Genomic DNA, 12,053 nt, shown 5'->3' with positions numbered 1-12,053 from the left:
TCATATATACAAAATGTTATATTAATCGAAGATGATTTCTTATAAAACAAAATTAAATCTATTGAAAAATTTATATTTTTGATGAGAAAATTTTTGTAGGAAAAGCTATATTATTGATGAAATATTTCAGACAAATTTATATTTTTTGAAAATGTAAGAACTGATTTTAAATTTGATATGAAAATATTATGATATTATTAGATAAGATTTTAAGTTAGTATTTTATTAATAGTTGATAATTAAAAAATAAAAAAGGATAAATACATTTTTTGAATTTTATATGTTTGATTTAAGATAACTTATAAAATAACTCTTTGATAAAGTTATTCCGCTCAGTAACTTATGGCGTGTGTTGAATTTTATCGATATAATTAATTGTTAAATTAAAAGTTACTAAATTTTACTAATAATTAATATAAAAAATTAATTAGTTTTGGAATAAATTATTTCTGAATTAACAATATAATTGAAACATTAGTTATTTTAAATTATTTAACTAAAATCTTATTGATAATTTACTATATGATCTTAATATTTTTGTATAATTAATATCTGGTTTTACTATATGATCTTAATATTTTTATATAACTAATATCTGATTTTAAATTTGATATGAGAATATTATATATAATTAGATAAGATTTTAAGTTAGTATTTTATTAATAGTTGATAATTAGAAAGAAAAAAAACAAGGATAAATACATTTTTTGAATTTTATATGTTTGATTTAAGGTAAATAAATATATTAAATTAATTAATATTTTATTTAAAATATTAAAATTTAATTTATAAGTATGTATTAAATAAATATTTATAATTTTTTAAATTATATTAGCATTATAAATTATAAAATTAAATAATTTAACTTATAATTTTAAATAAAAATAAGTAGACGTTAATTATAAAAGTAAGTACATATAAATAAATAATAATTAAATATATCATTATTATTAATTATTATTATTTGTAATATAAAATTATTATATATTATTATTATAGTATAAATATGAGATTGTATATTTGAGGATGACTTAAATGAATTAATTTGTACAAGTTATACTGACAATATACATATACATTTCGGTAGCTTACTCATAAGAACTTCACAGTTAAGCGAGCTTGACCTGGAGTAATATAGGGATGGGTGACCTTCTGGGAAGTTTCCCAGAAATTGCACAAGTAAGGTTAAAACACACTAAACAATGAAATATCGTGAAATAGAACCCTTGAGAGGCCAAATACGAGGGTTGTTACATTAATAAATTTATTAAAATTAAAAAAAAATTATAATTTTCGGGTAATTTCCCACGGATAAATCCGTGGGAAAATCCGTGGGAAAGTTACCCACGGATAAAAATCCGTGGGTAAATTTCAGACGACCAATTTACCGACGGATTAGTGTCCGTCGGTAATCCGTCGGAAATGCCTCATTACCCACGGATTTTGGGCATTTCCCACGGATTTTTGCCGTCTGAAATACTGAATTTTCTTGTAGTGCTTATGATTAGAGAGATGGATCCTTTGGCTCAAATTAGGGATTTAAGTTTGGCTTATGAGGTTATCCCTAGTAGTGTGAGACTAGGTATGACTCGATTAACTAGTGGATTGTTGAAGGAAATTGGAAAAACACAATTAGATAATTCAATTTTGGTGGCAAAATGTGAGGTTGTAGGACAAGATAGTGAAGGGAAATTTACTTTGGGTGTAGATGGAGTGGTGAAATTTAGAGATCTAGTATGTGTACCTAATGAGCCTATGCTTAGGCACTTGATCTTTGGAGAGGGTTATAGAAGTAAAACTAATATTGTAGTAAATACCTTGAGTAGGATGACCATTCACCTATCATCTTTGATGATTTAAGGGTTGGATTCGATTGAGGAGTTTAGAAACTTAAGCTTGGAGTGTGACCTCACCCTTAGGAGCTTTGGATTGAGTATGTTGGAAGAGACTAATAGATTAATAGATGAGATTAGAGAAGCCCGAGAGTTAGATCCTTTCAAAGTGAACCAAGTGGAGAAGATCGGTAAGAGTATAGATAACCCTTTCCGAGTAGGAATCAATGTTGTTTTGAGATGCAAGGACAAAATTTGGGTGCCTGGTAATCCTGAATTCAGAGAATGATCTTAGAAAAAGGACATAAGAGTACTTTTAGTATTCGCACGTGAGCTACTAAAATGTATCAAGATCTTAAGAAGATGTTCTAGTGGCCTAAGATGAAAAGAGAAGTAGAGAAATTTGCTTACTAATATTTAGTATGCTAGAAGTCTAAGGTAGAACACCATAAGCCTTTAAGACTTTTGTAGCCTTTAGACGTCCTAGTTTGGAAATGAGATAGTGTTGAGTGTCTTTTATGCATGATTTGCACTCAACTTTTGGTACTCTTTTTGGTAATTGTAGATATTATATATGTTATTTTACCCCCCTTTATTTAAAGAATCAAGTTATACTAAGAGTAGAGGAAAAGTAGCAAAATCTTAAGGAATTTTCTCAATTTTTGTAGTTTTTTTAGGAAGGCAGAGATCCACAGCCATAACTGTGAATCTGGAGCTCGAGCTGTGGAAATCTGGGGAGAAATTGTGAAGATCAGAAACTTGCAGCTATAGCTGTGGTTCTACAGCTATAGCTGTGGAAATCTGGAATGCTCATTTTTTGGTTCCAGATACTTGAAGCTATAGCTGTGGATCTGGAGCTCGAGCTGTGGAAATATGAAATACAATTTGAAGCTCTAGAGAGTTGAAGCTAAAGCTGTGAACTCAAAGCTAAAGCCATGGAGCACCCAGGACCCAACAAAAACTCCAGAGATCCACAGCCATAGCTGTGACTTCACAGCTGCAGCGCTGGAGGTTCCTTAAGCTTGAAGGAGTTGCCACAGCTATAGCTGTGAAACCACAGCTTTAGCTTTGGAGGTTTCTTCACCCTGAAGGACTCTCCACAGCCATAGTCGTGGATCTACAGCTGCAGCCGTGGGAGGAAAAATCACTCTTTGCCCCTGTTTTAAAGCTCATATAAAAGGGGAAAAGTGAAGAAACAAGACAACACGAAACACAAAGAGAAAAACAGAGTAAGGAGGACTTGAAGAGAGAACCAGAGGAGGAACTACTACTTGGGCAGCTGGGTCATTTGGGAACGAAGCCCAACCCCTTGTTTTCATCTCCAACTTTGTAATCTCTTCTTTTACTTCTTAGATCTTGTAATGGCCATGTGTGGCTAAACTCATTAAGGATTGGTTTGATGTAACTACTAACTCCTCTTCTTCTTAAATATATGCATTTTGATCTCATTATTTGTGCTTGATTCTTCTCCTAATGCTTATATCGGCTTGATCACCCATTGTATGAATATTTGGTTTTTGAATCCAGTTGGAAAACGTTTTTGAAAACCTGAACTGAATCTTGCACCTAATCACTTCTTGTTCTAGGAATAGACTTGATTTGGTTAGTCACATTGTTCAAGTTATTGTTCTTAATGCGAAGTGTTAAACTCAAAACATAAAGGAATCATGTTTTGAGATTAATGACTTTAGGATTCAACCTTGAGGAATCTTGTTGGATTACTTAATGAACGTGGAAATAATGAAATTAAATCGCATTTATTTTAAGAAGATCTACGAGTTAGCAAGTACTTCTGAACCAATCCTTGTTTCTTAACCATTGTCTTTACTACTTTTATTTTATTGGGTCGTTCTAATCTATTTTCACTCATTTACAACCATAACAACATTCTCATTTAAATCATTAGAGCAAGAATTACTAAACACTCAAATCCCTGAGGACGATATTTGAATACTACTTCAAAACTTGGTTCACTTGCCAAGTGGAGAGATTGCGAAAATCTTCATCAAGTTTCTGGCACCGTTGCCGGGGATTTGGTGCTATTTAGTAATTATTAATCTTGTGATTTTGTAATTGTGTAAATAATTCATTTTGTGAATATTTATAATATATAGATACATTTGTCTAGTTGTGTTTTGTGGACTCACATTGCTGTGCAAACTTCTTCGAATTGTATGCGAGGGAAAACTCCAGCCGAGGAATTACATTTTGACCCTGAAATTGAAAGAACGACGAGGAACAACAGTAGAACAAGAAGGCTTAGACAATTGGAGAGAATCCAAAAATAACAGCAGGATTTTCCAAGTTCTTCTACTTCATCAAATCAACCAGTCCTTGAATCCGAGATGGCTGAAGACGGAACAGGAAATCATAATGGTGGACATGGACCAACCAGGCCTCCTAGAAGGACCCTAGGTGATTATGCACAACAACATGGTCCTAGGCATTTCTCTAGCATTGCAGCTCCAAATACTTCTAGAGCCGTGGAGATGAAGCCTGTTTTCCTTACTTTGGTTAGCTCACAACAATTTGCTGGCCTTGATCATGAGGACCCATATTCACATCTTTCAAATTTCTATGAGTTATGTGGAACAATAGGAATTCCTAAGGTGATGAGGAAGCTGTATACTTGAGGTTATTTCCATTCTCTTTAACAGGAAAAGCTAAAATTTGGTTACAATCTCACCCAAATCAAAGTTTGACAAGATGAGGTGATGTGGAAAACAAGTTTGTGAATAGATTCTATCCTTCATCCAAGTATATTAAGGCCAAATCAGAAATCACTACTTTCAGGCAAGGTGTAGATGAACCATTTTGTGAAGCCTGGGAAAGGTTTAAGTCATTGCTCAGAAAATGTCCTAATCACGGGTTTGAGGATATAGCTCAACTCAATTTCTTTGTTAATGGAATCAAGCCTGAGGTGAAAATGTTATTAGATGCAGCAGCTGGTGGCACCATGATGACTGTGAGCCCAGAAGAAGCTACTCAAATCATAGAATCTTTGGCATCTTCTGATCACCAAGCAGAGCATGGAAGACACCAATCTCATAAAAGAGGGGTTCTTGATCTCAGTACTAATGATCCAATCCTTGCTCACAACAAGTTATTGGCTCAACAGATTGAAGCACTGACTAAGCAGATGGCCAAGATTCCACAACAGCTTCATGTTATTGCTTCTTCTTCAACTCAATCACATTCTTCTTTAAAGTGTGATTTTTGTGGGGGAGATCATCCCAATGGTCATTGTTCTAAAACTTCAAATGGAGAAGAAGTCAACTATGTGGGCAACCAACAAAAAGGAGGTAATTTTAATTCCCGTAATTATAATACTAACAATTATATGCAGGGAAATCAAGGTTGGAGAAACAAGAACAACAACCAAGGATATGGATGGGGAATGAAGCTGGACCATCCAATAGGCCACCACAACAATCACAACAACATCATCCTGCTTATCCTTCTATGCATGAAAGAACCAACAAATTGGAGGAGACTCTGAACCAGTTCATGCAGGTATCTATGAACAATCAGAAAAACACTGAAGCTTCCATCAAGAATTTAGAAGTACAGGTAGGTCAGCTAGCTAAGCAATTAGCTGACATGTCTGAAGGCCCATTTTCAGCCAACACTAAGACCAACCCCAAGGAGTATTGCCAAGCCATAACAACAAGAAATGGGAAGGTGGTAGGTAGTGATGTTGGGGTAAGTGAGAAAAATGAAAAGAAAGAAAATTTTGAATTGAGGGAGGTTAAGGAGGAGATTGAGAAGAATGAGGGAGGAAAGCAATAAAAATGAGGGTGTAGATAGTGAGAAAATAAAAGAGAAGAAAGGAGCAAAGAAGGAAAAAAATAAAAAGAAGGGCAAGGAAGTCATTTCCACTGTTCCTATTAAAGACTTACCTTACCCTCATGCCCCATCTAAGAAAGAGAAGGAAAGACAATTTGCAAGGTTGCTGGACATCATCAAGAAGCTCCAGATAAATATTCCTTTCACTGAAGCCATAGCAAATGCCTACTTATGCTAGGTTCATGAAGGAATTGTTAACTAAGAAGAGAAGAGTTCTTGAAGAAGAGACTGTGGAGCTTGAGGCAAGTTGCATTGCTATTATACAAAATACTCTACCTAAGAAATCCAGAGATCTAGACAGTTTCACTCTCCTAGTGTCAATTGGTAATCTATCAGTGGGTAAGGCACTATTAGACCTTGGAGCCAGTATTAACTTGATGCCTTTATCCATGCTGAAGAAGATAGGAGAAGTGGAAGTGAGACCTACAAGAATGACCTTGCAGTTGGCAGATAGATCCATCAAGCTTCCACATGGCATAGTGAAAGATATGATAGTGAAGGTTGATAAGTTCATGTTTCCAGTTGATTTCGTAGTCATGGATATGGAAGAGGATGTAGAAGTTCCTTTGATATTGGGCAGACCCTTTATGAAAACATCTCGAGTTATCATTGACATGGATGAAGGAAAGCTGAAGGTGAGGGTCCAAGATGAGGAAGTGAGTTTCAATGTATTTGAAGCAATGAAGTGTCCAAAAGGCAACAAAGATTGCTTTAGAATTGATGTATTAGATTATGTGTAATTGGATAAGGTCATAGATGAAGAGGATCAAGATGTTATTGATGCACTAAATAAAAGAGAAAACTCTTCTGCCAATGTTCAGTCAAAAGAAGAATTGAAGAAGGAGGAAAAAAAGCAAGTAGTGAAGCTGGAATTGGATGATAATGTAGCTGGAAAACACAGGAAGTTACAGCTTCTTGAACTTGTGAGCTTCAAACCCGGCCAATCAGTGTTATTGTTCAACTCTAGATTGAAGTTATTTCCGGGCAAACTCAAAACTAAATGGTTAGGCCCATTTGTAATTAAACCTATCAAATCACATCGAGACATTAAGCTGAAAGATCCTGCCTCTGGAAGGACTTGGTCAGTCAATGGTCAAAGGCTCAAGCATTATCTGGGTGGTGAAGTTGAAAGACTCACTACCATCATTCATTGGAAGGAGCCATGATCAAACAGGGACTGCCAAGCTAAAGACATTAAATTAGCATGTTCTTGTTTTAATTTCTGTTTTAGATTCTAAGTTTTAGTTTGAATGGTGAGTTGTTAAGAGTTTTTGTGCATAGGGTTGTTTGATTTCAGAATGGATGTGCTTGATGATTGGCATGTTTTGGGATATGTTAAGATTGTTGATCTTGTTGAGGTTATGTTTGTGTTTTGTGTGTTAGGATATATGAAGTTAATTTGATGTTTTAGAGTGGTTGTGTAGCATTCTGAGTTTTGGGTTTGTGATTATTTTGATGCTTTGTTTTGGTAGTGGAGTTTTTGTGTTAAATTTTGAACTTCATATTTGACTGCAAGGGGTGCTGCTGGTTGGTGTTTACTAGGAGTAGTGATTTTGGATACAATTAGGTGGTGAGTAGTATGTAGTAAGAAATGAATGTCAATAGGTTTGTTTGATTCCATGTTTGAATTCATGTTTTATATGATGTTATTATTAGTATGTTTTACAATTGCTGATCCTGTTTGTCATGGTTGATTTGTTACTACACTATATAAACTTCTGTTTTTAATACATTTGTGTGTGTGTAGTGTAGTGGTGTGAAATAGTAGAAAGGTTTAAAGTTTCAAGTGTGTGTTTCAAGTTGCTGTTTTAAGCCATATCTCTTATGAAATATAAACTTGTTTTGATGTGTTTTAATGGTTATAAATTTTGCAAAATTTTGAGTTTTATGGTTATGTTGGCTGCATACTTTGTTCATAAAGTATTAGTTTGTGAGGTGCCATTTTTGGATGATTTAGAGTTGCTTGGGTAGCTTTAAGTGTTGTGTGGTCATAAGAATTTGATCATTGGTTGGGTTTCCAAGTTCGTGTAATGTGAAATGGTTTAAAATGTTAAAATTCAAACTCTCACCGCTGAAGTGCTGGACTCACAGCCTTAGTGCCAATTTGCTGTCATGTTTTTTTTTTGTATACTAGTTCTCAATGCCCCAGCGCCAATTCTCTGGAGCCATTTTTCTAATTTAAATGAAAAGCTTTAGATAGTTTTGGGTCAGTTTTAAAACTAAGCCCCTCTCTCCACATCTTGGTCTCTCTTTTTCTCTCATCCCAAACCTCTCCACCTCCCTACGTCTCATGCCTTTTCCTTATAATCCCTATCAAACCTTCATTTTTCTTCATCCACTATGCACACAAACACAAAAGAATCAATTTTTATTGGCATTGCAAGGTAAAATTTTCAATTTTCTTTTCTCTTAAGTCATTGCATGAAGAATATTCATGAACTCTTCTTCTTTCATGAACCATCATCATTTATGGGTTCTTTGTTCATCATGAAAACATAATGTGGAATTGATTCTCTTCTTGGATTGAAAAGTTTGAAGTTTGGGATGTTTAATAATCCACCTTGCACATGCATGACCATTACATGTTTTTGCTTGCTATATGCTTGACAAAATGCCTAAGTGAAAATTGATTTCAGTTTTCTAAATCAAAAGAATCTTGTGGTGGGATGATCGTGGAAGCAAGTAGGATTTAGTGCTAATAGCATTTCATTGGTGGCTGTTTGTTTAAATACATGTGAAAAATTCTAGTTGAAATATTTGCTTGTTCATTGGTAGCTTTGAAATAACTTGAGCGTTTCACATGTTAGACTGTTTATCAATCATTCATTATGCCCCATGAAGAATTGTGTTTTGTTTCTATGATCAACTGGTGGATTAACTTGGTTGCAAGAATGGATTTAGTCTTTCAGACGGCATGCTAAAGAGGTGGCGATTCAGGCGGAAGCTCTAAAGCCACTCATAAAATCCCAGCTACACCAACCCCACCACCACCATCAAGGCGAACAACTTCATGGTGGGAAGCAGGAGCATGAGCAGACAATGATAAAGAAAGAGATGATGGAGGGTCATTGTCACCCTCGTTCTGAGGAAGAGAAGTTCCACTTTAATTTTATGCCATTTCAAATTCCAGTCATTTTAAATTCCAGTTGTTTTAGTTTCTATTTTGTTAATTGTTTGGACTATCTGGTGGTTTATATACTTTTTATGAATTAACAATCACCAAAAAAAAAATTGGGAAAAATTGAAAATTATTTTTGAAAGGTAGTAAATGAGATGGCTTTTAGATCAACAAGAGTGAAAAACATCTTTTGATTCACCTTAAAATGGTTTGTTTTGAGACTTGCTTTGAGGTTGTACTCATCCAATTTGTTTGATCTTGAAGTTATGAGATATTTGATTAGCATGGCATGAAAGATCAGTAATTGAACATTTAGCCAAGCTAGTGAGTGAGGGAAACTAAACAGTGCATCTATCATATACATTTATACTTTGAGAGCCATCATCATAGAATATGTGTTTGCATTGTTTGAGTCTTGAATGATTGCTCTTGTGAGAAGTTTTGGACAGGATCAAGGCATCCCATTGTGAATAACTGAAATTGTCTTAAGCCTAGAGCCAAACAACCAGCCATAATTGAATCCATCCTTTAAAACCTGTTTGAGCCTTAACCTTCAAATAACCCTAAACCTCTCCCAAATACCAACTCTTCACCCTAACCAAACTCTTGAGAGTAAATGAAAATGAATTGGGGATTAAGTTGGGGTAGTTGGTAAAAATTGCCAAGTTGAAAGAAAGTGGAGAAATTAAGCTAATGCAAAGTTGAAGGGAAGAGTCACCCCTCCATCATTTTCATTGCTCAAATTTAAGTGTGCTTGTTAGTTTCATTTTATCATTATCATACTCATCAAAAAAAAAATCAAAAGAAAATAAAAAAAAATAAAAAAATCAAATCAAAAAAATCAAAAAAAATCAAATCAAAAGAAAAATAAACAAGCACCTGTATAAATAGTCTTAAAAGAGTAGAGGAGAAGTAGCAAAATCTTAAGGAATTTCCTCAATTTTTGCAGTTTTTTTAGGAAGGCAGAGATCCACAACCATAATTGTGAATCTGGAGCTCGAGCTGTGGAAATCTGGGGAGAAATTGTGAAGGTCAGAAACTTGCAGCTATAGCTATGGTTCTGCAGCTATAGCTGTGGAAATCTGGAATGCTCATTTTTTGGTTCCAGAGACTTGAAGCTATAGCTGTGGATCTGGAGCTCGAGCTGTGGAAATCTGAAATACAATTTGAAGCTCCAGAGAGTTGAAGCTAAAGCTGTGAACTCAAAGCTAAAGCCATGGAGCACCCAGGACCCAGCAAAAACTCCAGAGATCCAAAGCCATAGCTGTGACTTCACAGCTGCAGCGCTGGAGGTTCCTTAAGCTTGAAGGAGTTGTCACAGCTATAGCTGTGAAACCACAGCTACAGCTTTGGAGGTTTCTTCACCCTGAAGGACTCTCCACAACCATAGCCGTGGATTTACAACTGCAGCCGTGGGAGGAAAAATCACTCTTTTCCCCTGTTTTAAAGCTCATATAAAAGGGGAAAAGTGAAGAAACAGGGCAACACGAAACACAAAGAGAAAAACAGAGTAAGGAGGACTTGAAGAGAGAACCAGAGGAGGAACTACTACTTGGGCAGCTGAGTCATTTGGGAACGAAGCCCAACCCCTTGTTTTCATCTCCAACTTTGTAATCTCTTCTTTTACTTCTTAGATCTTGTAATGGTCATGTGTGGCTAAACTCATTAAGGATTGGTTGGATGTAACTACTAACTCCTCTTCTTCTTAAATATATGCATTTTGATCTCATTATTTGTGCTTGATTCTTCTTCTAATGCTTATATCGGCTTGATCACCCGTTGTATGAATATTTGGCTTTTGAATCCAGTTGGAAAACGTTTTTGAAAACCCGAACTGAATCTTGCACCTAATCACTTCTTGTTCTAGGAATAGACTTGATTTGGTTAGTCACATTGTTCAAGTTATTGTTCTTAATGCAAAGTGTTAAACTCAAAACATAGAGGAATCATGTTTTGAGATTAATGACTTTAGGATTCAACCTTGAGGAATCTTGTTGGATTACTTAATGAACGTGGAAATAATGAAATTAGAATCGCATTTATTTTAAGAAGATCTACGAGTTAGCAAGTACTTCTGAACCAATCCTTGTTTCTTAACCATTATCTTTACTACTTTTATTTTATTGGGTCGTTCTAATCTATTTTCACTCATTTGCAACCATAACAACATTTTCATTTAAATCATTAGAGAAAGAATTACTAAACACTCAAATCCCTGAGGACGATATTTGAATACTACTTCAAAACTTGGTTCACTTGCCAAGTGGAGAGATTGCGAAAATCTTCATCAGATGGTGTGTTGATGGACTTTGTTGTAGGTTTGCCTAAGACGCTTAAGAAATTTAATTCTTTTTTGGGTTATAGTGGATAGACTCACCAAGTTTGTTTGTCTTATCCTTATTGATATTAGATATCCCTTGGAGAGATTGATAGAGTTGTACATCAGTGAGGTAGTGAGGTTACATGAATTTTCCTACTAGTGTAGTTTTTGAAAGGGAACCGACGAGAGTGCGACATAGGAATTGAGAGCCACATGCTAGAGTACCCACTATTGTTCTTAGCATGTAAATTTCAGGGATGAAATTTCAAAAACAGGGAGAGAGTTGTAACATCCCAATTTTCATAAAATTCTATTAATAATATAGTAGTATTTATTTTAATGTTTTAATGTGTTTCTTAGAAGGATTTTTATTATTATTTAGCTATTTCATATGAGTTTTATTTTTTTATATAAAACATATTATTTTTAAAAAAAGGAGAATTATATTTTATATTATTTATCTATTTTATGTGAGCTCTATTTTAATAAAAAAACATGATTTTTAATTAATATTTGATTATTTGATATGAGACAGGTTTTTGTGAAATGTATTTTACTAAAGTTAAGCATATGTTATTTTGTATTAAAAAGAGAAGGTGTAATTTTATTGTTTTTAATTGTTTTATGAGAAGGGAAGGAAGGACATAATGACCTTTTGTAAATTATTATTATTACTATTATTTATTTTATTTTTTTAAGAGAGAAAAGTTATTAGAAGTTAAGGGAGTTGCTAGGAGTTTTTATTTCACGTTTCTTACTCATTTCTCATCCCTTTTACGCTCTCTGAAAATTCAAGAGAACCAGAAGGTGGAGATCACTAGGGAATCGTACACGCTTCATCTTCTGCTCATCCAGGTAAGGAGGAGTGTGAAATCTCACTCGGGAGTATGGAAATAATTGTTGGATAGTCGGATTAACACCCAATTCCTTGTCAAAT

General features: G+C 34.5%; 1 protein-coding gene and 1 non-coding gene across 3 annotated transcripts in view; one reads left to right on the top strand and one right to left on the bottom strand.

The window, feature by feature from the left end:
• LOC109812499 (uncharacterized) overlaps nt 1-12,053 on the top strand; it is a 58,296-nt gene that overhangs the window by 26,550 nt on the left and 19,693 nt on the right. The window lies entirely within an intron of this gene.
• On the bottom strand, nt 4,598-4,703 carry LOC114916788 (small nucleolar RNA R71). Its single transcript, XR_003805384.1, has one exon. It is a non-coding gene; the product is annotated as a small nucleolar RNA R71 (small nucleolar RNA).

The sequence above is a fragment of the Cajanus cajan genome, chromosome 7 (assembly GCF_000230855.2).
Source record: "Cajanus cajan strain Asha chromosome 7, NIPB_CcT2T_4, whole genome shotgun sequence".
NCBI lineage: Eukaryota > Viridiplantae > Streptophyta > Magnoliopsida > Fabales > Fabaceae > Cajanus > Cajanus cajan.
This window is presented reverse-complemented; position numbering and strand designations above follow the sequence as displayed.